This window comes from Oncorhynchus nerka, linkage group LG22 (genome assembly GCF_034236695.1).
Source record: "Oncorhynchus nerka isolate Pitt River linkage group LG22, Oner_Uvic_2.0, whole genome shotgun sequence".
Taxonomy (NCBI): Eukaryota; Metazoa; Chordata; class Actinopteri; order Salmoniformes; family Salmonidae; genus Oncorhynchus; species Oncorhynchus nerka.
The window spans coordinates 102,574,533-102,602,037 of NC_088417.1; the positions used below are offsets into that span (position 1 = coordinate 102,574,533).

At 47.4% G+C, this 27,505-nt stretch overlaps 1 pseudogene; it reads left to right on the forward strand.

Annotated features, from left to right (window-relative positions):
* LOC115125445 (PALM2-AKAP2 fusion protein-like) overlaps positions 1-27,505 on the forward strand; it is a 139,407-nt pseudogene that overhangs the window by 73,054 nt on the left and 38,848 nt on the right.

Consider the following 27,505-nt stretch of genomic DNA (forward strand, 5'->3'; position numbering starts at 1 on the left):
AGGAGGAGGATGATGATGGTGATATTGTTGACGAGGAGGAGGATGATGATGGTGATATTGTTGACGAGGAGGAGGATGATGATGGTGATATTGTTGACGAGGAGGATGATGATGGTGATATTGTTGATGAGGAGGAGGATGATGATGGTGATATTGTTGACGAGGAGGAGGAGGATGATGGTGATATTGTTGACGAGGAGGAGGATGATGATATTGTTGATGAGGAGGAGGATGATGGTGATATTGTTGACGAGGAGGATGATGGTGATATTGTTGACGAGGAGGATGATGGTGATATTGTTGACGAGGAGGAGGATGATGATGGTGATATTGTTGACGAGGAGGGGGAGGATGATGATATTGTTGATGAGGAGGAGGAGGATGGTGATATTGTTGACGAGGAGGAGGAGGATGATGGTGATATTGTTGACGAGGAGGAGGATGATGATGGTGATATTGTTGACGAGGAGGAGGATGATGATATTGTTGACGAGGAGGAGGATGATGATATTGTTGACGAGGAGGAGGATGATGGTGATATTGTTGACGAGGAGGAGGATGATGATGGTGATATTGTTGACGAGGAGGAGGATGATGATGGTGATATTGTTGACGAGGAGGAGGATGATGATGGTGATATTGTTGACGACGAGGAGGATGATGATGGTGATATTGTTGACGAGGAGGAGGATGATGATGGTGATATTGTTGACGAGGAGGATGATGATGGTGATATTGTTGATGAGGAGGATGATGATGGTGATATTGTTGACGAGGGAGGAGGATGATGATGGTGATATTGTTGACGAGGAGGAGGATGATGATGGTGATATTGTTGACGAGGAGGATGATGATGGTGATATTGTTGAGGAGGAGGATGATGATGGTGATATTGTTGACGAGGAGGAGGATGATGATGGTGATATTGTTGACGAGGAGGAGGATGATGATGGTGATATTGTTGACGAGGAGGAGGAGGATGATGGTGATATTGTTGACGAGGAGGAGGATGATGATGGTGATATTGTTGATGACGAGGAGGAGGATGATGATATTGTTGACGAGGAGGAGGATGATGATATATTGTTGACGAGGAGGAGGATGATGATGGTGATATTGTTGACGAGGAGGAGGATGATGATGGTGATATTGTTGACGAGGAGGAGGAGGATGATGATGGTGATATTGTTGACGAGGAGGAGGATGATGATGGTGATATTGTTGACGAGGAGGGGAGGATGATGATATTGTTGATGAGGAGGAGAAGGATGGTGATATTGTTGACGAGGAGGAGGATGATGAGTTGATGGAGGATGATGATGGTGATATTGTTGATGAGGAGGATGATGATGGTGATATTGTTGACGAGGAGGAGGATGATGATGGTGATATTGTTGACGAGGAGGGGAGGATGATGATATTGTTGATGAGGAGGAGGAGGATGGTGATATTGTTGACGAGGAGGAGGATGATGATATTGTTGATATTGGAGGATGATGATGGTGATATTGTTGACGAGAGGATGATGATGGTGATATTGTTGACGAGGAGGAGGAGGATGATGGTGATATTGTTGACGAGGAGGAGGAGGATGATGGTGATATTGGATGATGACGAGGAGGAGGATGATGATATTGTTGACGAGGAGGAGGATGATGATGGTGATATTGTTGACGAGGAGGAGGATGATGATGGTGATATTGTTGACGAGGAGGATGATGATGGTGATATTGTTGACGAGGAGGAGGATGATGATGGTGATATTGTTGACGAGGAGGAGGATGATGATGGTGATATTGTTGAGAGAGGGAGGATGATGATGGTGATATTGTTGATGAGGAGGAGGATGATGATGGTGATATTGTTGACGAGGAGGAGGATGGTGATATTGTTGATGAGGAGGATATGATGAGGAGGATGATGATGGTGATATTGTTGACGAGGAGGATGATGGGTGATATTGATGATGGTGATATTGTTGAGGAGGAGGATGATGATGGTGATATTGTTGATGAGGAGGGGAGGATGGTGATATTGTTGATGAGGAGGAGGAGGATGGTGATATTGTTGACGAGGAGGAGGAGGATGATGGTGATATTGTTGACGAGGAGGAGGATGATGATGGTGATATTGTTGACGAGGAGGAGGATGATGATATTGTTGACGAGGAGGAGGATGATGATATTGTTGATGAGAGGAGATGATGGTGATATTGTTGACGAGGAGGAGGATGATGATGGTGATATTGTTGACGAGGAGGAGGATGATGATGGTGATATTGTTGACGAGGAGGAGGATGATGATGGTGATATTGTTGACGAGGAGGAGGATGATGATGGTGATGATGATGGTGATATTGTTGACGAGGAGGAGGATGATGATGGTGATATTGTTGATGAGGAGGATGATGATGGTGATATTGATGATGATGATATTGTTGATGAGGAGGATGATGATGGTGATATTGTTGACGAGGAGGAGGATGATGATGGTGATATTGTTGATGAGGAGGAGGATGATGATGGTGATATTGTTGATGAGGAGGAGGATGATGGTGATATTGTTGACGAGGAGGAGGATGATGATGATATTGTTGATGAGGAGGAGGATGATGATGGTGATATTGTTGACGAGGAGGATGATGATGGTGATATTGTTGACGAGGAGGAGGATGATGATGGTGATATTGTTGATGAGGAGGAGGAGGATGATGGTGATATTGTTGACGAGGAGGAGGATGATGATGGTGATATTGTTGACGAGGAGGATGATGATATTGTTGATGAGGAGGAGGATGATGGTGATATTGTTGACGAGGAGGAGGATGATGATGGTGATATTGTTGACGAGGAGGAGGAGGATGGTGATATTGTTGATGAGGAGGAGAATGATGGTGATATTGTTGACGAGGAGGAGGATGATGATGGTGATATTGTTGACGAGGAGGATGATGATGTGATATTGTTGACGAGGAGGAGGATGATGATGTTGATGATATTGTTGATGAGGAGGAGGATGATGATGGTGATATTGTTGACGAGGAGGATGATGATGGTGATATTGTTGACGAGGAGGAGGATGATGATGGTGATATTGTTGATTGAGGAGGAGGATGATGATGGTGATATTGTTGAGGAGGAGGAGGAGGATGATGGTGATATTGTTGATGAGGAGGAGGATGATGATGGTGATTGTTGATGAGGAGGATGATGATGGTGATATTGTTGACGAGGAGGAGGATGATGATGGTGATATTGTTGACGAGGAGGAGGAGGATGATGATGGTGATATTGTTGACGAGGAGGAGGATGATGATGGTGATATTGTTGACGAGGAGGAGATGATGGTGATATTGTTATTGACGAGGAGGAGGATGATGATGGTGATATTGTTGACGAGGGAGGATGATGATTGTTGACAGTGATATTGTTGACGAGGAGGAGGATGATGATGGTGATATTGTTGATGAGGAGGAGGATGATGATGGTGATATTGTTGATGAGGAGGAGGATGATGATGGTGATATTGTTGACGAGAGGAGGAGGATGATGGTGATATTGTTGACGAGGAGAGGAGGATGATGGTGATATTGTTGATGAGAGAGGATGATGATGGTGATATTGTTGAGGAGGAGGATGATGATGGTGATATTGTTGACGAGGAGGAGGAGATGATGGTGATATTGTTGATGATGATGGTGATATTGTTGACGAGGAGGAGGATGATGATGGTGATATTGTTGACGAGGAGGGGGAGGATGATGATATTGTTGATGAGGAGGAGGAGGATGATGGTGATATTGTTGATATTGATGGTGATATTGTTGAGAGGAGGAGGATGATGATGGTGATATTGTTGACGAGGAGGAGGATGATGATGGTGATATTGTTGACGAGGAGGATGATGATGGTGATATTGTTGACGAGGAGGATGATGGGTGATATTGTTGACGAGGAGGAGGATGATGATATATTGTTGATGAGGAGGAGGAGGATGATGGTGATATTGTTGACGAGGAGGAGGAGATGAGGATGATGGTGATATTGTTGACGAGGAGGATGGTGATATTGTTGACGAGGAGGATGATGGTGATATTGTTGACGAGGAGGAGGATGATGATGGTGATATTGTTGACGAGGAGGAGGATGATGGTGATATTGTTGACGAGGAGGAGGATGATGATGGTGATATTGTTGACGAGGAGGAGGAGGATGATGGTGATATTGTTGACGAGGAGGAGGAGGATGATGGTGATATTGTTGACGAGGAGGATGATGGTGATATTGTTGACGAGGAGGAGGATGATGATGGTGATATTGTTGACGAGGAGGATGATGGTGATATTGTTGACGAGGAGGGGGAGGATGATGATATTGTTGATGAGGAGGAGGAGGATGGTGATATTGTTGACGAGGAGGAGGAGGATGATGGTGATATTGTTGACGAGGAGGAGGATGGTGATATTGTTGACAAGGAGGAGGATGGTGATACTGTTGGTGAGGAGGAGGAGGATGATGGTGATATTGTTGACGAGGAGGAGGAGGATGATGGTGATATTGTTGACGACGAGGAGGAGGATGATGGTGATATTGTTGACGAGGAGGAGGAGGATGATGGTGATATTGTTGACGAGGAGGAGGAGGATGATGGTGATATTGTTGACAAGGGGGAGGCGGAGGATGATGATGGTGATATTGTTGACGAGGGGGAGGAGGATGATGATATTGTTGAGGAGGAGGAGGAGGAAGATGAAATAAATAAAGATGATCTGACCAATGTGATGGTGCTCTTTCTCTAGGTAAAGAACAGACTCCTCAAGTAACCATGACTACAGGAATCAGGAGCGTGTCTAAACCAGCCATCACTGCCATGGTGAGTCAATATCTATCCATCGACCAATCATCTATCTATCTATCTATCCATCAACCAATCATCCCCGTCTATCTATCTATCTATCTATCCATCCCCTTCATCACTGCCATGGTGAGTCAATATCTATCCATCGACCAATCATCCCCGTCTATCTATCTATCCATCGACCAATCATCCCCGTCTATCTATCTATCCCATCTATCTATCCATCTCTCCATCTATCCATCTCTCTGGGGAAAGGGGGATATCTAGTCAGTTGCACAACTGGATGTTTTCAACTGAAATATGTCTTCCGTATTTAACCAAACCCCTCTGACCCAGAGGTGAGGGGGGATGCCGTAGTCGGCATCCCCGTCGTCAGAGCCCGGGGAGCGGTTTTTGTTGGGAGTTAATTAACCGCCTTGCTCCAGTGCAGAACAACATATTTTTACACCTTGTCTGCTCAGGGATTTGAACCAGCGACCTTTTGGTTACTGGCCCAAAGCTCTTAACCGCTAGGCCACCTGCTGACCAAAAATGTGACATTCTGTAAGGGGATCATTTACTTCACTATACACACTGACATAATACATTATATCGGTGACATGACGTTGGCCTGGGCGGTAGGTTTATGACAGTCATAAATACCTCTCCCCTCTGTCCTGGGCGGTAGGTTTATGACAGTCATAAATACCTCTCCCCTCTGTCCTGGGGGGTAGGTTTATGACAGTCATAAATACCTCTCCCCTCTGTCCTGGGCGGTAGGTTTATGACAGTCATAAATACCTCTCCCCTCTGTCCTGGGCGGTAGGTTTATGACAGTCATAAATACCTCTCCCCTCTGTCCTGGGGGGTAGGTTTATGACAGTCATAAATACCTCTCCCCTCTGTCCTGGGGGGTAGGTTTATGACAGTCATACCTCTCCCCCTTTTTCCTCTCTCTACCCTACTGATGTGACATTTGAAAACCCCTTGGTTAACATATAGATTCTGGGAACATCAGTAGGTGGGGGGAAATGAACTATATTCTGGTAATCCGACCAATTGAACATATGCGGTGGTACTTAATGAATATGATGTCAGTTCAGTTGTCATCTGAGACATTCTCATCAATGATAAGATGTCATAAACTCTACAGTGGAAAGTCTACACATTGTAGTTATCGGATTCACATGGAATTGGTGTTCAATTTAAATGTTTGAAAATATAATTATTGGTGAAGAGATTAAATGTAATTTTAGCTTCCAAATTAGAAATGTGTGTTTTCCTGTGAAGAGACATGGGTTATAAAACGTTTCAAACACGCCCTCCTCTCCCTTCCTATATAAAGCCTTGACGAAAATGTCCTGTTCCAAGTACATGAGGTCTGCAGCCTCTGCGTTAAAAGGACCAACATGTCAACTACAGAACTAAGCCAAACTCAGCATGAGCTTTGGTTGCGAATGGGATGAACTTTGAACTTTTATTCACTACAGAAGTGATACCTCCTAGCCGTTGAGTTAGCAACAGCAGCTGCAAACGTGTGCTAGGAAAGAACAGACAGAGTGTCCCGTCTACCACACAACGACGTTACTACAACGTATTCAATTTACCACCAGAGACATTCTTCAAATGACAAAGGACTCGGTTGGGCAACACGGCCTTCCATCTACCACCAACCTACCAGGGTTCGTGCAGATAGATGGCCATAGGGAGATGGCTATATGTAGATGGCTATAGGTAGATGGCCATAGGTAGATGGCTATAGGTAGATGGCTATAGGTAGATGGCTATAGGTAGATGGCTATAGGTAGATGGCTATAGGTAGTAGGCTATAGGTAGTAGGCTATAGGTAGATGGCTATAGGAAGATGGCTATAGGTAGATGGCTATAGGTAGATGGCTATAGGTAGTAGGCTATAGGTAGATGGCTATAGGTAGATGGCTATAGGAAGATGGCTATAGGTAGATGGCTATAGGTAGATGGCTCTAGGTAGATGGCTATATGTAGTAGGCTATAGGTAGATGGCTATAGGTAGATGGCTATAGGTAGATGGCTATAGGTAGATGGCTGTAGGTAGTAGGCTATAGGTAGATGGCTATAGGTAGATGGCTATAGGTAGTAGGCTATAGGTAGTAGGCTATAGGTAGATGGCTGTAGGTAGTAGGCTATAGGTAGTAGGCTATAGGTAGATGGCTATAGGTAGATGGCTATAGGTAGATGGCTGTAGGTAGTAGGCTATAGGTAGTAGGCTATAGGTAGATGGCTATAGGTAGATGGCTATAGGTAGATGGCTATAGGTAGTAGGCTATAGGTAGTAGGCTATAGGTAGTAGGCTATAGGTAGATGGATGTAGGTAGATGGCTATAGGTAGATGGCTATAGGTAGATGGCTATAGGTAGTAGGCTATAGGTAGATGGCTGTAGGTAGTAGGCTATAGGTAGATGGCTATAGGTAGATGGCTATAGGTAGTAGGCTATAGGTAGTAGGCTATAGGTAGATGGCTGTAGGTAGTAGGCTATAGGTAGTAGGCTATAGGTAGATGGCTATAGGTAGATGGCTATAGGTAGATGGCTATAGGTAGATGGCTGTAGGTAGTAGGCTATAGGTAGATGGCTATAGGTAGATGGCTATAGGTAGATGGCTATAGGTAGATGGATGTAGGTAGATGGCTATAGGTAGATGGCTATAGGTAGATGGCTATAGGTAGTAGGCTATAGGTAGATGGCTATAGGTAGTAGGCTATAGGTAGATGGATGTAGGTAGATGGCTATAGGTAGATGGCTATAGGTAGATGGCTATAGGTAGATGGCTATAGGTAGTAGGCTATAGGTAGATGGCTATAGGTAGATGGCTATAGGTAGATGGCTATGGGTAGATGGCTATAGGTAGATGGCTATAGGTAGTAGGCTATAGGTAGATGGCTATAGGTAGATGGCTATAGGAAGATGGCTATAGGTAGATGGCTATAGGTAGATGGCTATAGGTAGATGGCTATAGGTAGTAGGCTATAGGTAGATGGCTATGGGTAGATGGCTATAGGTAGATGGCTATTGGTAGTAGGCTATATGTAGATGGCTATAGGTAGATGGCTATAGAGGGTTCTGATCAGGCCCTACACCCAAACAAGGGCACTGCGTTCATCCACCTCTGGCCTGCTCGCCTCCCTACCACTGAGGAAGTACAGTTCCCGCTCAGCCCAGTCAAAACTGTTCGCTGCTCTGGCCCCCCAATGGTGGAACAAACTCCCTCACGACGCCAGGACAGCGGAGTCAATCACCACCTTCCGGAGACACCTGAAACCCCACCTCTTTAAGGAATACCTAGGATAGGATAAAGTAATTCCTCTCACCCCCCCTTAAAAGATTTAGATGCACTACTGTTCCACTGGATGTCATAAGGTGAATGCACCAATTTGTAAGTCGCTCTGGATAAGAGCGTCTGCTAAATGACTTAAATGTAAATGTAAATGTATAGGTAGATGGCTATAGGTAGATGGCTATAGGTAGATGGCTATAGGTAGATGGCTATAGGTAGATGGCTATAGGTAGTAGGCTACACTGCATGATGAAATCATCCCTAGTAAACTAGTGATTTGAGGGTGGGCTGACTGTATTCCTTTCCATCGATAGGCTGGTTTTACGCACAACAACTTTATATCCAGGCTGGGAGAGAGTGCAGAGATGGCTCATGACATGCAGGTTCAGGTTAGGCTATCAGTTGGTTGGAATTTTCTAACTTCAATTACTGGACAAGCAATTACATTATTGCCACTAGCCAGAAGTCTAAATGTCAGCAGTGCAATACCATCTATACTGTAGCTTCATGAAATTTTAGGCTTATTAACATGAGACCATTATGACCAAATAGGCCTACAGATAAACATTTATACAAATCAAATCAACAGATGTCACAAAGTGCTTATACAGAAACCCCCAGCCTAAAACCCCAAACAGCAAGCAATGCAGGGGGGGGGGCGAACTCCGAACTTGCGGGGGTCCAGAGAAACTGCATTATGCCAGTGCCTCTCACTTATCACCAGTTAGTTAGCCTATTGTTGCACAACGTCATTGTTCTAGAGAGTCTGTGTACTCTACTGTGTACTGTGTTTGTTATTGTTCCCGCAAAAAATGCCTTCAAAAACATCCCCCCCGGGGGGGCCATGTTCCGCTCCGGTGCTATTGGGAGGTGGTACAAAAGCAGGATGGTGGTAAGATGGTTACACAGCTGAATAGAGAACCAGGCGGTAACCCGAGCTGCTGCGCTGAGCGCATTTTGTGGCCTCTCTCTGTGATCAGTCCCCGATTGCCCCAGAATGGGAGAGAAACCTTTGGGAGTGGACCGCATTAGACTTGCATTATTCAACAGCGTGGTTTGAGAGAAACGGGTAGAACAGAGAGAGAGGGGGAGAGCGAGAGAGGCAACAGTCCGAGCTAGTGAAGAAGAGAGAGAGAGAGAGAGAGAGAGAGAGAGAGAGAGAGAGAGAGAGAGAGGAAGCGTGTGGCTAAACGCTCAATGTCATTCAAGACATAACTGCTGCAAGCTCGAGCTCAGAGGATCATCTGTTCCGCTAACCGGTAACCGGTAACCGGTAACTGTAAACTGTAAACCGGGCGCATCAATAGCGTTGCGCATTATTCCCTCCGGGTCGACAGAAGTGTACCGCGAAGTTGTTTTTTCCTACCGTAGCATTGCCGGTATCTTAAAGCATCTAAACGATAAGGCACGTTTGGAATCCAGACAGATCAGGGTTTGATGCCTGATGCAGTGAACAGGTATGAGTTGTCAGTGTTTCCCAAACCTGGTCCTTGGAACCCTTGGAACCCCAAGGTGAACGTTTTTCTGTTTGTTTTTATGACACAGCTGATTCAAATAATGGACTGATAATCCACTGATCATCTGAGTGTGGGGGGGGGGCACCCCCTGGGGTCCTGAGGACCAGGTTTTGGAAACCCTAAGTGAGTTATTAGTCATTGATGCATCACTCTGTGTTCGTCTTTAATTAACAAGAGTTCCTGTTTGTGGTTAATATGACGTCCAAAATTACAATGTAAGTATGTCATCAGCTTCGCATGTGTTTCCATGTATTCATATGACATGTAAAGGTCGTCATGTGATCATTTAGTTAGTAAAAGTGTTGTACGGGGGGTGGTAAGGATACGTGACACCTGATACTGCATCCTGCAAGAGAGAGAGAGACAGAGAGAGAGAGAGAGAGAGAGAGAGAGAGAGAGAGGGAGGGAGGGAGGGAGAGATGGAGAGAGAGAGAGAGAGAGAGAGAGAGAGAGAGAGCGAGAGACAGGCAGAGAGAGAGGGAGAGAGAGGGAGGGAGAGATGGAGAGAGAGAGAGAGAGAGAGTGAGAGAGAGTGAGAGAGAGTGAGAGAGAGAGAGAGAGAGACAGGCAGAGAGAGAGAGAGAGAGAGAGAGAGAGAGAGACAGGCAGAGAGAGAGAGAGAGAGAGAGAGAGAGAGAGAGAGAGACAGGCAGAGAGAGAGAGAGAGAGAGACAGGCAGACAGAGAGAGAGAGAGAGAGAGACAGGCAGAGAGAGAGAGAGAGAGACAGGCAGAGAGAGAGAGAGAGAGAGAGAGAGAGAGAGACAGGCAGAGAGAGAGTGAGGGAGGGAGGGAGGGAGAGATGGAGAGAAGCCCTAAACAGGTCAGCGGAGCTAGCTGACTGACTGCAGAGGTTTCTCTCTCTGTCTCTCTCTCCTGCAGCACTGTATGTAGCCTACTGTGGTCAGTGACTGAGGGAGGGAGGGAGGGAGGGAGGCAACTGCTGTGTGTGTTGCAGTCAGAGCCCTAAACTCTGGGTGTCAGATATGGGAATGCACCCCAAATGCCACCCTATTCCCTATATAGTGCACTACTTTAGACCAGAGCCCTATGGAACCCTATTCCCTATATAGTGCACTACTTTAGATCAGAGCCCTATGGAACCCTATTCCCTATATATAGTCCACTACTTTAAGTCAGAGCCCTATGGAACCCTATTCCCTATATAGTGCACTACTTTAGACCAGAGCCCTATGGAACCCTATTCCCTATATATAGTCCACTACTTTAGACCAGAGCCCTATGGAACCCTATTCCCTATATAGTACACTACTTTAGACCAGAGCCCTATGGAACCCTATTCCCTATATAGTGCACTACTTTAGACCAGAGCCCTATGGAACCCTATTCCCTATTTAGTGCACTACTTTAGACCAGAGCCCTATGGTGTTTAGAGTGCTATCTGGGATGCAGACATAGTGAATGAGTGGCAGACTGTCTGTTAGTCTCTCACTGACTCCACAGCTCCAAGACACAGACAGTCCACGGTGAATGAGTTAGTCTCTCACTGATGCCACAGCTCCAAGACACAGACAGTCCACAGTGAATGAGTTAGTCTCTCACTGACTCCACAGCTCCAAGACACAGACAGTCCACAGTGAATGATCTAGTCTCTCACTGACTCCACAGCTCCAAGACACAGACAGTCCACAGTGAATGAGTTAGTCTCTCACTGATGCCACAGCTCCAAGACACAGACAGTCCACAGTGAATGAGTTAGTCTCTCACTGACTCCACAGCTCCAAGACACAGACAGTCCACAGTGAATGATCTAGTCTCTCACTGACTCCACAGCTCCAAGACACAGACAGTCCACAGTGAATGAGTTAGTCTCTCACTGACTCCACAGCTCCAAGACACAGACAGTCCACGGTGAATGAGTTAGTCTCTCACTGACTCCACAGCTCCAAGACACAGACAGTCCACGGTGAATGAGTTAGTCTCTCACTGACTCCACAGCTCCAAGACACAGACAGTCCACGGTGAATGAGTTAGTCTCTCACTGACTCCACAGCTCCAAGACACAGACAGTCCACGGTGAATGAGTTAGTCTCTCACTGACTCCACAGCTCCAAGACACAGACAGTCCACGGTGAATGAGTTAGTCTCTCACTGACGCCACAGCTCCAAGGGTCTTTCATCCTCACTGGCCCATCGATGTCGATGACCCCGTACACACTCTAGATGGTCAATGCATTTGGAACAACAGTTGAGATACAAGAGCATAACAAGTGTTGTGGAGACAGGGTAATGATACTGTCAAACTCTGTGGTATCATAGAAGTCCCTCGACCATTCAGTTTAATGTGTTGTAATACAGTAGAACAGGGTCTATCACCATGGTAATGTTGTAATACAGTAGAACAGAGTCTATCACCATGGTAATGTTAATGTGTTGTAATACAGTAGAACAGAGTCTTTCACCATGGTAATGTGTTGTAATACAGTAGAACAGGGTCTATCACCATGGTAATGTTAATGTGTTGTAATACAGTAGAACAGGGTCTATCACCATGGTAATGTTAATGTGTTGTAATACAGTAGAACAGAGTCTTTCACCATGGTCATGTTAATGTGTTGTAATACAGTAGAACATAGTCTATCACCATGGTAATGTTAATGTGTTGTAATACAGTAGAACAGAGTCTATCACCATGGTGTTGTAATACAGTAGAACAGAGCCTATCACCATGGTAATGTTGCAAAACAGTAGAACAGAGTCTATCACCATGGTAATGTTAATGTGTTGTAATACAGTAGAACAGAATCTATCACCATGGTAATGTTAATGTGTTGTAATACAGTAGAACAGGGTCTATCACCATGTTAATGTTGTAATACAGTAGAACAGGGTCTATCGCCATGGTAATGTTGTAATAAAGTAGAACAGGGTCTATCAAATCAAATCAAATCAAAATCAAATTTATTTATATAGCCCTTCGTACATCAGCTGATATCTCAAAGTGCTGTACAGAAACCCAGCCTAAAACCCCAAACAGCAAACAATGCAGGTGTAAAAGCACGGAATAGAATAGTAGATAGTAGAACTATCACCATGGTAATGTTGTAATAAAGTAGAACAGGGTCTATCACCATGGTAATGTTGTAATAAAGTAGAACAGGGTCTATCACCATGGTAATGTTGTAATAAAGTAGAACAGGGTCTATCACCATGGTAATGTTGCAAAACAGTAGAACAGAGTCTATCACCATGTTAATGTTAATGTGTTGTAATACAGTAGAACAGAGTCTATCACCATGGTAATGTGTTGTAATACAGTAGAACAGGGTCTATCACCATGGTAATGTGTTGTAATACAGTAGAACAGGGTCTATCACCATGGTAATGTGTTGTAATACAGTAGAACAGTGTCTATCACCATGGTAATGTGTTGTAATACAGTAGAACAGGGTCTATCACCATGGTAATGTGTTGTAATACAGTAGAACAGAATCTATCACCATGGTAATGTTAATGTGTTGTAATACAGTAGAACAGGGTCTATCACCATGGTAATGTGTTGTAATACAGTAGAACAGAATCTATCACCATGGTAATGTTAATGTGTTGTAATACAGTAGAACAGGGTCTATCACCATGTTAATGTTAATGTGTTGTAATACAGTAGAACAGGGTCTATCACCATGGTAATGTGTTGTAATACAGTAGAACAGGGTCTATCACCATGGTAATGTTAATGTGCTGTAATACAGTAGAACAGAGTCTATCACCACGGTAATGTTAATGTGTTGTAATACAGTAGAACAGAGTCTATCACCATGGTAATGTTAATGTGTTGGAATACAGTAGAACAGGGTCTATCACCATGGTAATGTTAATGTGTTGTAATACAGTAGAACAGGGTTTATCACCATGGTAATGTTAATGTGTTGTAATACAGTAGAACAGAGTCTATCACCATGGTAATGTGTTGTAATACAGTAGAACAGTGTCTATCACCATGGTAATGTGTTGTAATACAGTAGAACAGGGTCTATCACCATGGTAATGTGTTGTAATACAGTAGAACAGAGTCTATCACCATGGTAATGTTAATGTGTTGTAATACAGTAGAACAGAGTCTATCACCATGGTAATGTGTTGTAATACAGTAGAACAGTGTCTATCACCATGGTCATGTTAATGTGTTGTAATACAGTAGAACAGGGTCTATCACCATGGTCATGTTAATGTGTTGTAATACAGTAGAACAGGGTCTATCACCATGTTAATGTGTTGTAATACAGTAGAACAGGGTCTATCACCATGGTAATGTGTTGTAATACAGTAGAACAGGGTCTATCACCATGGTATTGTGTTGTAATACAGTAGAACAGGGTCTATCACCATGGTAATGTGTTGTAATACAGTAGAACAGGGTCTATCACCATGGTAATGTTAATGTGTTGTAATACAGTAGAACAGAATCTATCACCATGGTAATATTAATGTGTTGTAATACAGTAGAACAGGGTCTATCACCATGGTAATATTAATGTGTTGTAATACAGTAGAACAGAATCTATCACCATGGTAATGTTAATGTGTTGTAATACAGTAGAACAGAATCTATCACCATGGTAATGTTAATGTGTTGTAATACAGTAGAACAGAATCTATCACCATGGTAATGTTGTAATACAGTAGAACAGAGTCTATCACCATGGTAATGTTGTAATACAGTAGAACAGAATCTATCACCATGTTAATGTTGTAATACAGTAGAACAGTGTCTATCACCATGGTAATGTTAATGTGTTGTAATACAGTAGAACAGAGTCTATCACCATGGTAATGTGTTGTAATACAGTAGAACAGGGTCTATCACCATGGTAATGTGTTGTAATACAGTAGAACAGAATCTATCACCATGTTAATGTTGTAATACAGTAGAACAGTGTCTATCACCATGGTAATGTTAATGTGTTGTAATACAGTAGAACAGTGTCTATCACCATGGTAATATTAATGTGTTGTAATACAGTAGAACAGAGTCTATCACCATGGTGTTGTAATACAGTAGAACAGAGTCTATAACCATGGTAATGTTGTAATACAGTAGAACAGAATCTATCACCATCAGTTAAGAACAAATTCTTATTTACAATGACGGTCTACCGGGGAACAGTGGGTTAACTGCCTTGTTCAGGGGAACAGTGGGTTCACTGCCTTGTTCAGGGGAACAGTGGGTTAACTGCCTTGTTCAGGGGAACAGTGGGTTCACTGCCTTGTTCAGGGGAACAGTGGGTTAACTGCCTTGTTCAGGGGAACAGTGGGTTCACTGCCTTGTTCAGGGGAACAGTGGGTTAACTGCCTTGTTCAGGAGCAGAACGATAGATCTTTACCTTGTCAGCTTGGGGATTCGATCTAGCAATATGTTGGTTACTGGCCCAACGCTCCAACCACTTTGCTACTTGCCTCCCCATGGCCATATGATGATATTGTCTGTGTCCTTGACCCTACATAGTGCACTACGTTTCACCATGGCCCAGTAGTGCACTATGTAGGGAATAGGGTTCTATAGGGTCCTGGTCAAAAGTAGTGCACTACATAGGGAATAGGGTTCCATAGGGCTCTGGTCTAAAGTAGTGTACTATATAAGAAATAGGGTTCTTTAGGACTCTTGTCTAAAGAAGTGCACTATATAGGGAATAGGGTTCCATAGGGCTCTGGTCTAAAGTAGTGCACTATATAGAGAATAGGGTGCCATTTGTCCAGCGGCCTGCTGTCCTGTGATCCAGATTTGAAGCCTTCAGGAAATTACATTGTAGAAATCAATAGTCATTGTTTCCCAGGACAGGACAGAGCCCATGTGGATGGCGCAGTTCCATTTGGATTGGCCATTTACTCAGAGCAGGATGTTATGCAATACCTTGCTTAAATAAACTGAAAGTATTTTGTATGGGATTACAATTGTTGCTCTAATTTCAACTAGATTTGTCCTACATCACATTGAGTTACTCATTATCTAAGCACACAATTAGTAACCTACTCGGTTGACAGGTGTTTCTGACAGGATGCTAATGGCTATAGGAAGGTGTCTGCTGTTTCACTGCTTCCTCTCACTGTAACAGGATGAGCCATCGCTGTAAACCTAGTAACAGGAGGAGGAGCCATCCCTTTAAACCTAGTAACAGGAGGAGGAGCCATCCCTTTAAACCTAGTAACAGGAGGAGGAGCCATCCCTTTAAACCTAGTAACAGGAGGAGGAGCCATCCCTTTAAACCTAGTAACAGGAGGAGGAGCCATCCCTTTAAACCTAGTAACAGGAGGAGGACCATCCCTTTAAACCTAGTAACAGGAGGAGGAGCCATCCCTTTAAACCTAGTAACAGGAGGAGCCATCCCTTTAAACCTAGTAACAGGAGGAGGAGCCATCCCTTTAAACCTAGTAACAGGAGGAGGAGCCATCCCTTTAAACCTAGTAACAGGAGGAGGAGCCATCCCTTTAAACCTAGTAACAGGAGGAGGAGCCATCCCTTTAAACCTAGTAACAGGAGGAGGAGCCATCCCTTTAAACCTAGTAACAGGAGGAGGAGCCATCCCTTTAAACCTAGTAACAGGAGGAGGAGCCATCCCTTCAAACCTAGTAACAGGAGGAGGAGCCATCCCTTTAAACCTAGTAACAGGAGGAGCCATCCCTTTAAACCTAGTAACAGGAGGAGGAGCCATCCCTTTAAACCTAGTAACAGGAGGAGGACCATCCCTTTAAACCTAGTAACAGGAGGAGGAGCCATCCCTTTAAACCTAGTAACAGCAGGAGCAATCCCTTTAAACCTAGTAACAGGAGGAGGAGCCATCCCTTTAAACCTAGTAACAGGAGGAGGAGCCATCCCTTTAAACCTAGTAACAGGAGGAGGAGCCATCCCTTTAAACCTAGTAACAGGAGGAGCCATCCCTTTAAACCTAGTAACTGAAGGAGGAGCCATCCCTTTAAACCTAGTAACAGGAGGAGGAGCCATCCCTTTAAACCTAGTAACAGGAGGAGCCATCCCTTTAAACCTAGTAACAGGAGGAGGAGCCATCCCTTTAAACCTAGTAACAGGAGGAGGAGCCATCCCTTTAAACCTAGTAACAGGAGGAGGAGCCATCCCTTTAAACCTAGTAACAGGAGGAGGAGCCATCCCTTTAAACCTAGTAACAGGAGGAGCCATCCCTTTAAACCTAGTAACAGGAGGAGGAGCCATCCCTTTAAACCTAGTAACAGGAGGAGGAGCCATCCCTTTAAACCTAGTAACAGGAGGAGGAGCCATCCCTTTAAACCCAGTAACTGGAGGAGGAGCCATCCCTTTAAACCTAGTAACAGGAGGAGGAGCCATCCCTTTAAACCTCGTAACTGGAGGAGGAGCCATCCCTTTAAACCTAGTAACAGGAGGAGGAGCCATCCCTTTAAACCTAGTAACTGGAGGAGGAGCCATCCCTTTAAACCTCGTAACTGGAGGAGGAGCCATCCCTTTAAACCTAGTAACTGGAGGAGGAGCCATCCCTTTAAACCTAGTAACAGGAGGAGGAGCCATCCCTTTAAACCTAGTAACAGGAGGAGGAGCCATCCCTTTAAACCTAGTAACAGGAGGAGGAGCCATCCCTTTAAACCTAGTAACAGGAGGAGGAGCCATCCCTTTAAACCTAGTAACAGGAGGAGGAGCCATCCCTTTAAACCTAGTAACAGGAGGAGGAGCCATCCCTTTAAACCTAGTAACTGGAGGAGGAGCCATCCCTTTAAACCTAGTAACAGGAGGAGGAGCCATCCCTTTAAACCTAGTAACAGGAGGAGGAGCCATCCCTTTAAACCTAGTAACAGGAGGAGGAGCCATCCCTTTAAACCTAGTAACAGGAGGAGGAGCCATCCCTTTAAACCTAGTAACAGGAGGAGGAGCCATCCCTTTAAACCTAGTAACAGGAGGAGGACCATCCCTTTAAACCTAGTAACAGGAGGAGGAGCCATCCCTTTAAACCTAGTAACAGGAGGAGGAGCCATCCCTTTAAACCTAGTAACAGGAGGAGCCATCCCTTTAAACCTAGTAACAGGAGGAGGAGCCATCCCTTTAAACCTAGTAACAGGAGGAGGAGCCATCCCTTTAAACCTAGTAACAGGAGGAGGAGCCATCCCTTTAAACCTAGTAACAGGAGGAGGAGCCATCCCTTTAAACCTAGTAACAGGAGGAGGAGCCATCCCTTTAAACCTAGTAACAGGAGGAGCCATCCCTTTAAACCTAGTAACAGGAGGAGGAGCCATCCCTTTAAACCTAGTAACAGGAGGAGGACCATCCCTTTAAACCTAGTAACAGGAGGAGGACCATCCCTTTAAACCTAGTAACAGGAGGAGCCATCCCTTTAAACCTAGTAACAGGAGGAGGAGCCATCCCTTTAAACCTAGTAACAGGAGGAGGAGCCATCCCTTTAAACCTAGTAACAGGAGGAGGAGCCATCCCTTTAAACCTAGTAACTGGAGGAGGAGCCATCCCTTTAAACCTAGTAAGTGGAGGAGGAGCCATCCCTGTCAGTCAGTTCAATTTTCCTTCAAACCTGAGCTTCCCTTCCTCTCCAGTTGTCTGGGGAGGATATGAGGATGTGCGGGGTGACGGGGAGGGGGTGACAGGGAATGGGGGGGTGACAGGGAATGGGGGGGTGACGGGGAATGGGGGGGGAGGATAAGGGCTCAGGACGAACAGTCGACAGGAACACAGCTATCTTTTATGTCTTCCTGCAAACCTCACCCTGCTCTTCTCAGAAAACATGTTATGTAATCCCTATTGTCCTAAAATGACTGTTGGAGGTAGGAGGAGAGGGACAGGAGGGTTGAGGTTAGGTGAAGGTGAAGGTGGAGCAGACCTGCTTTCAAATACTACATGAAATCATTTAAAAATACTTGATCTGTTCTTGATTGAGTTTGTCTGGCTTAATTAATGAACCAATACACAATATTCTCCAAACGGCTATAAACCTGTCCATCTGCCACTACAGGTAGCCTAGAGTGAACAATCAAAGTATTTGAACCCAGGTCTGGCTGTAAAGCCAACGTCATGACAACTGGAACAAGTCAGTAGGATGTGATCTGGAGTGTCTTGGGGTGGTAGCAGTGGTGGAAGCTCATGTTCTTTTTGTGTCACTTGTTCAGTTGATGGCCATCTGTGGCTGGTTCTAGGAAGAAGAAACTGTGTTTACTGGGGATTGTGACGGAGCCCAAGGCCCTGCTAGTGAGAGGTTCATGTCTGTCTGTGGCTTCATGTGATACGACGTGGCCTCTTTCTTCGCCGTGGAATTAGAACGAGCAGAACGGATGTCCCCATTGAGGTCAATTATGTCATTATGAGTGGACTAGCGGCCAGTTTGAGTGTCCCCATAGGAGAGAATTCTATTTCTGTTATTTTAGCCAATCGTCACACTCCATGTGTTACCATGGACGACAATTATATCCTCTTTGTAATGTGGAGATACCTATATCGTCAATTATATCCTCTTTGTAATGTGGAGGTACCTATATCGTCAATTATATCCTCTTTGTAATGTGGAGATACCTATATCGTCAATTATATCCTCTTTGTAATGTGGAGGTACCTATATCGTCAATTATATCCTCTTTGTAATGTGGAGATACCTATATCGTCAATTATATCCTCTTTGTAATGTGGAGATACCTATATCGTCAATTATATCCTCTTTGTAATGTGGAGGTACCTATATCGTCAATTTGTAAGTCGCTCTGGATAAGAGCGTCTGCTAAATGACTTAAATGTAAATGTAAATGTCAATTATATCCTCTTTGTAATGTGGAGATACCTATATCGTCAATTATATCCTCTTTGTAATGTGGAGATACCTATATCGTCAATTATATCCTCTTTGTAATGTGGAGATACCTATATCGTCAATTATATCCTCTTTGTAATGTGGAGGTACCTATATCGTCAATTATATCCTATTTGTAATGTGGAGATACCTATATCGTCAATTATATCCTCTTTGTAATGTGGAGGTACCTATATCGTCAATTATATCCTCTTTGTAATGTGGAGGTACCTATATCGTCAATTATATCCTCTTTGTAATGTGGAGGTACCTATATCGTCAATTATATCCTCTTTGTAATGTGGAGGTACCTATATCGTCAATTATATCCTCTTTGTAATGTGGAGGTACCTATATCGTCAATTATATCCTCTTTGTAATGTGGAGATACCTATATCGTCAATTATATCCTCTTTGTAATGTGGAGATACCTATATCGTCAATTATATCCTCTTTGTAATGTGGAGATACCTATATCGTCAATTATATCCTCTTTGTAATGTGGAGGTACCTATATCGTCAATTATATCCTCTTTGTAATGTGGAGGTACCTATATCGTCAATTATATCCTCTTTGTAATGTGGAGATACCTATATCGTCAATTATATCCTCTTTGTAATGTGGAGGTACCTATATCGTCAATTATATCCTCTTTGTAATGTGGAGATACCTATATCGTCAATTATATCCTCTTTGTAATGTGGAGGTACCTATATCCAATTATATCCTCTTTGTAATGTGGAGATACCTATATCGTCAATTATATCCTCTTTGTAATGTGGAGGTACCTATATCGTCAATTATATCCTCTTTGTAATGTGGAGGTACCTATATCGTCAATTATATCCTCTTTGTAATGTGGAGATAACTGTACCGTCATTTAAAAAAATCTGTATATAGCTGCTATACTGTACATAGCACTAGAATACTGTTTCAGCCAATTAGCATCCAGGATTCAAACTACCCATTTTATAAAGTTAACTGGGTCATCTTTGTTTAACCGTAGTGTCTGATGTCCCGTCTCTCTGTGTTGGTCAGTGTGATTCACAGTGTTAAAAACAGCATCAAGTTAGTCATGTGTTTATAGACCAGACAGAGGAGCTGGGAAGACAGGACAGCAGAATAGAGACTTGGGTACATCCCATTCATTTTGATGAGAGTCCTTTCGGCCCTAACCTTAGTAGTGCACTATAGGGGTGGCAGGGTAGACTAGTGGTTAGAGTGTAGAGGTGGCAGGTAGTCTAGTGGTTAGAGTGTAGAGGTGGCAGGTAGCCTAGTGGTTAGAGTGTAGAGGCGGCAGGTAGTCTAGTGGTTAGAGTGTAGAGGTGGCAGGTAGCCTAGTGGTTAGAGTGTAGAGGTGGCAGGTAGCCTAGTGGTTAGAGTGTAGAGGCGGCAGGTAGTCTAGTGGTTAGAGTGTAGAGGTGGCAGGGTAGCCTAGTGGTTAGAGTGTAGAGGAGGCAGGTAGTCTAGTGGTTAGAGTGTAGAGGTGGCAGGTAGCCTAGTGGTTAGAGTGTAGAGGTGGCAGGTAGCCTAGTGGTTAGAGTGTAGAGGTGGCAGGTAGCCTAGTGGTTAGAGTGTAGAGGTGGCAGGTAGCCTAGTGGTTAGAGTGTAGAGGAGGCAGGTAGTCTAGTGGTTAGAGTGTAGAGGCGGCAGGTAGTCTAGTGGTTAGAGTGTAGAGGTGGCAGGGTAGCCTAGTGGTTAGAGTGTAGAGGAGGCAGGTAGTCTAGTGGTTAGAGTGTAGAGGTGGCAGGTAGCCTAGTGGTTAGAGTGTAGAGGTGGCAGGTAGCCTAGTGGTTAGAGTGTAGAGGTGGCAGGTAGCCTAGTGGTTAGAGTGTAGAGGAGGCAGGTAGTCTAGTGGTTAGAGTGTAGAGGTGGCAGGTAGCCTAGTGGTTAGAGTGTAGAGGTGGCAGGTAGTCTAGTGGTTAGAGTGTAGAGGAGGCAGGTAGCCTAGTGGTTAGAGTGTAGAGGTGGCAGGTAGCCTAGTGGTTAGAGTGTAGAGGCGGCAGGTAGTCTAGTGGTTAGAGTGTAGAGGTGGCAGGTAGCCTAGTGGTTAGAGTGTAGAGGAGGCAGGTAGCCTAGTGGTTAGAGTGTAGAGGAGGCAGGTAGCCTAGTGGTTAGAGTGTAGAGGCGACAGGTAGTGGTTAGAGTGTAGAGGCGACAGGTAGTGGTTAGAGTGTAGAGGTGGCAGGTAGTCTAGTGGTTAGAGTGTAGAGGCGGCAGGTAGTCTAGTGGTTAGAGCGTTGGACTAGTAATCGAAAGGTTGCAAGTTCAAACCCCCATCTGACAAGGTACTAATCTGTCGTTCTACCCCTGAACAGGCAGTTAACCTACTGTTCCTAGGGCTGTCATTGAAAATAAGAATTGTTCTTAACTGACATGCCTAGTTAAATAAAGGTAAAATAAATGTTAAAAAAATTGAAGGAATAGGGTTCCATAGGGCTCTGGTCTAAAGTAGTGCACTATATATAGGGAATAGGGTTCCATAGGGCTCTGGTCTAAAGTAGTGCACTATATATAGGGAATAGGGTTCCATAGGGCTCTTGATGATATATAGCAGGGGGAGAAGGGCCTTGGTCATGGAGGATGCCAAGAACCCGATGGTCACTCTTCCAGAGTTCCTCTGTGGATATGGGAGAACCTTCCAGAAGAACAACCATCTCTGCAGCACTCTACCAATCAGGCCTTTATGGTAGAATGGACAGACGGAAGCCACTCCTCAGTAAAAGGCACTTCACAGCCCGCTTGGAGTTTGCCAAAAGGCACCTAAACATTCTCTGGTCTGATGAAACCAAGATTGAAATTTTTGGACTGAATGCCAAGCCTTATGTCTGGAGAAAACCATGGCAACATCTCTACGGTGAAGCATTGTGGTGGCAGCATCATGCTGTGGGGATATAACTCTATCAGCGTTCAGGGATCAAGCCACCCAGTTTATAAAGGCCATTATATAATATGATTGAGTCAATCATCTCTCTCTCTCATTACTGGAGCAAGAATTACAACAGAGTACAATCATAATAGCCTGCCGTGTATTCCTTATAGCAATGTTTTGTGTGTGTGTGTGTGTGTGTGTGTGTGTGTGTGTGTGTGTGTGTGTGTGTGTGCGTGCGTGCGTGCGTGCGTGCGTGCGTGCGTGCGTGTGAGAGAGAGAACAGAGGCTTTAGTGTCACTGGGTTACTGTGTCTTGCAAAAAAATATATATATTAAAAATAAGCACATATTTTTTTTAGTTCATAAAAACAGCCTTGAACACCTTCAGTTTTAAATAGTGTTCTCTGGTGGTCCCAACGGACTCTGAAACAACATATTTAACTTTCCTCTTCAGTTGAGTCTTAACAGTGAAGAATCATGGGAAACTGTCTAGAACACACAGGAGATATGGTATTATTATCCCCTGAGTAACTCTTATTTGTATACTGAACAAAAATGTAAATGCAACATGCAACAAGTTCATTTAAGGATATCAGTCCATTTAAATAAATTCATTAAACACTTCATCTTTAGATTTCACTGGGCAGGGGTGCAGCCATAGGTGGGCCTGGGAAGGCATAGGCCCGCCCACTGGGCAGGGGTGCAGCCATAGGTGGGCCTGGGAAGGCATAGGCCCGCCCACTGGGCAGGGGTGCAGCCATAGGTGGGCCTGGGAAGGCATAGGCCCGCCCACTGGGCAGGGGTGCAGCCATAGGTGGGCCTGGGAAGGCATAGGCCCGCCCACTGGGCAGGGGTGCAGCCATAGGTGGGCCTGGGAAGGCATAGGCCCGCCCACTGGGCAGGGGTGCAGCCATAGGTGGGCCTGGGAAGGCATAGGCCCGCCCACTGGGCAGGGGTGCAGCCATAGGTGGGCCTGGGAAGACATAGGCCCGCCCACTGGGCAGGGGTGCAGCCATAGGTGGGCCTGGGAAGGCATAGGCCCGCCCCCAATTGGGAAACAGGCCCAGCCAATCAGAATGAGTTTTCGCCACAAAAGGGATTTATTACAGGCATAAATTCCTCAGCGACCGCCCACAGACGATCCCACGGGTGAAGATGCTGGATGTGGAGGTCCTGGGTTGGCGTGGTTACACGTGGTCTACGGTTGTGAGGACGGTTGGACGTACTGCCAAATTCTCTAAAACGACGTTGGAGGCGGTTTATGTTAGAGAAATGACCATTCAATTCTCTGCCAACATCTCTGGTGGACATTCTTGCAGTCAATCAGCATGCCAATTGCACACTCCCTCAAAACTTGAGACATCTGTGGCGTTGTGTTGTGTGAAGAAACTGCACATTTTAGAGTGGCCTTTAATTGTCCCCAGCACAAGGTGCACCTGTGTAATGATCATGCTGTTTAATCAGCTTATTGATATGCCTCACCTGTGTAATGATCATGCTGTTTAGTCAACTTATTGATATGCCTCACCTGTCAGGTGGATGGATTATCTTGGCAAAGGATACATGTTCACTAACAGGGATGTAAACTAATTTGTGCACAACATTTTAGTGAAGTCAGCTTTTTGTGCGTGTGGAAAATGTTCGAGGATCTTTTATTTCAGCTCATGAAACATGGGACCAACACTTAACATGTTGCGTTTATATGGTTGTTCAGTGTACTAGTTAGCTAGTTAGCTGTGGAACGGAGCAGAGGTCACCTGACAGAACCCATGATTCCTCCATCCACCTCCCTCCTTCCACCTCTCCAGCCCCTCCACCTCTCCCTCCCTCCACCTCTCCTCCCCCTCCACCTCTCCAGCCCCTCCACCTCTCCAGCCCCTCCACCTCTCCCTCCCTTCACCTCTCCCTCCCTCCACCTCTCCTTCCCTCCACCTCTCCCTCCCTCCACCTCTCCAGCCCCTCCACCTCTCCCTCCCTCCACCTCTCCTCCCCCTCCACCTCTCCAGCCCCTCCACCTCTCCCTCCCTCCACCTCTCCAGCCCCTCCAACTCTCCCTCCCTCCACCTCTCCCTCCCTCCACCTCTCCCTCCCTTCACCTCTCCTCCCCCTCCACCCCTTCTGCCCCTCCACCTCTCCCTCCCTCCACCTCTCCAGCCCCTCCAACTCTCCCTCCCTCCACCTCTCCCTCCCTCCACCTCTCCAGCCCCTCCACCTCTCCCTCCCTCCACCTCTCCTGCCCCCCACCTCCCTCCCTTCACCTCTCCCTCCCTCCACCTCTCCTTCCCTCCACCTCTCCCTCCCTCCACCTCTCCAGCCCCTCCACCTCTCCCTCCCTCCACCTCTCCTCCCCCTCCACCTCTCCAGCCCCTCCACCTCTCTTCCCCCTCCACCTCTCCAGCCCCTCCAACTCTCCCTCCCTCCACCTCTCCCTCCCTCCACCTCTCCTCCCCCTCCACCTCTTCTGCCCCTCCACCTCCCTCCCTCCACCTCTCCAGCCCCTCCAACTCTCCCTCGCTCCACCTCTCCCTCCCTCCACCTCTCCTGCCCCTCCACCTCCCTCCCTCCACCTCTCCAGCCCCTCCACCTCTCCAGCCCCTCCAGCCCCCTCCCTCCACCTCTCCTGCCGCTCCACCTCCCTCCTTCCAACTCCCTCCCTCCACCTCTCCTGCCCCTCTCTCCCTCCCTCCCTCCACCTCTCCTGCCCCTCCATCTCCCTCCCTCTCTCCACCTCCCTCCTTCCACCTCCCTCCCTCCACCTCTTCCTCCTCCACCTCTCCTGCCCCTCCATCTCCCTCCCTCCCTCCACCTCCCTCCTTCCACCTCCCTCCCTCCACCTCTTCCTCCCTCCACCTCTCCAGCCACTCCACCACTCCTGCCCCTCCACCTCTCCCTCCCTCCCTCCCTCCATCTCTCCCTCCCTCCACCTCTCCCTCCCTCCCTCCACCTCTCCCTCCCTCCACCTCTCCCTCCCTCCACCTCTCCAGCCCCTCCACCTCCCTCCCTCCCTCCATCTCTCCCTCCCTCCACCTCTCCCTCCCTCCCTCCACCTCTCCCTCCCTCCACCTCTCCCTCCCTCCACCTCTCCAGCCCCTCCACCTCCCTCCCTCCACCTCTCCTGCCCCTCCACCTCTCCAGCCCCTCCCTCCACCTCTCCAGTCCCTCCAGCCCCTCCCTCCACCTCTCCAGCCCCTCCAGCTCTCCCGCCCCTCCACCTCCCTCCCCTCCCTCCACCTCTCCAGCCCCTCCACCTCCCTCCCTCCACCTCTCCAGCCCCTCCAGCCCCTCCCTCCACCTCTCCAGCCCCTCCAGCCCCCTCCCTCCACCTCTCCAGCCCCTCCAGCCCCTCCACCTCTCCAGCCCCTCCACCTCTCCAGCCCCTCCACCTCTCCCTCCCTCCACCTCCCCAGCCCCTCCACCTCCCTCCCTCCACCTCTCCCTCCCTCCACCTATCCTGCCCCTCCACCTCCCTCCCTCCACCTCTCCAGCCCCTCCACCTCACCCTCCCTCCACCTCTCCAGCCCCTCCACCTCTCCTCCCTCCACCTCTCCCTCCCTCCACCTCTCCAGCCCCTCCACCTCACCCTCCCTCCACCTCTCCAGCCCCTCCACCTCTCCCTCCCTCCACCTCTCCCTCCCTCCACCTCTCCAGCCCCTCCACCTCTCCCTCCCTCCACCTCTCCCTCCCTCCACCTCTTCCTCCCTCTACCTCTCCAGCCACTCCACCTCTCCCTCCCTCCCTCCACCTCTCCCTCCCTCCACCTCTCCAGTCCCTCCAGCACCCTCCCTCCACCCCTCCAGCCCCTCCACCTCACCCTCCCTCCACCTCTCCCTCCCTCCACCTCTCCCCTCCCTCCACCTCTCCAGCCCCTCCACATCTCCCTCCCTCCCTCCACCTCTCCCTCCCTCCACCTCTCCCTCCCTCCACCTCTTCCTCCCTCCACCTCTCCAGCCACTCCACCTCTCCTGCCCCTCCACCTCTCCCTCCCTCCACCTCTCCCTCCCTCCACCTCTCCCTCCCTCCCGTCTCCCTCCCTCCCTCCACCTCTCCCTCCCTCCACCTCTCCAGCCCCTCCACCTCCCTCCCTCCACCTCTCCAGCCCCTCCACCTCCCTCCCTCCACCTCTCCTGCCCCTCCACCTCTCCAGCCCCCTCCCTCCACCTCTCCAGTCCCTCCAGCCCCCTCCCTCCACCTCTCCTGCCCCTCCACCTCTCCAGCCCCCTCCCTCCACCTCTCCAGTCCCTCCAGCCCCCTCCCTCCACCTCTCCAGCCCCTCCAGCTCTCCTGCCCCTCCACTTCTCCAGCTCCTCCAGCCCCCTCCCTCCACCTCCCCAGCCCCTCCACCTCTCCCTCCCTCCACCTATCCTGCCCCTCCACCTCCCTCCCTCCACCTCTCCAGCCCCTCCACCTCACCCTCCCTCCACCTCTCCAGCCCCTCCACCTCTCCCTCCCTCCACCTCTCCAGCCCCTCCACCTCTCCCTCCCTCCACCTCTCCCTCCCTCCACCTCTCCAGCCCCTCCACCTCTCCCTCCCTCCACCTCTCCCTCCCTCCACCTCTCCAGCCCCTCCACCTCTCCCTCCCTCCACCTCTCAGCCCCTCCACCTCTCCCTCCCTCCACCTCTCCAGCCCCTCCACCTCTCCCTCCCTCCACCTCTCCAGCCCCTCCACCTCTCCCTCCCTCCACCTCTCCAGCCCCTCCACCTCTCCCTCCCTCCACCTCTCCAGCCCCTCCACCTCTCCAGCCCCTCCATCTCTCCAGCCCCTCCACCTCTCCCTCCCTCCACCTCTCCAGCCCCTCCACCTCTCCAGCCCCTCCACCTCTCCAGCCCCTCCACCTCTCCCTCCCTCCACCTCTCCCTCCCTCCAACTCCCTCCACAACCCTAAAGCTTGATCCGTCCCAGATGGTCGACAGCAGCAGACAAAGCACAGCATTGTGGGATGGTCAACACAGTATATTCAGTGGATGGTCAACACAGTATATTCAGTGGATGGTCAACACCATATAATCATTACAGGTGGTTCTTTCTCCATGGTTACAGGTGGTTCTTTCTCCATGGTTACAGGTGGTTCTTTCTCCATGGCTCCAGGTAGTTCTTTCTCCATGGTTACTGGTGGTTCTTTCTCCATGGCTCCAGGTGGTTCTTTCTCCATGGATCCAGGTGCTTCTTTCTCCATGGTTAC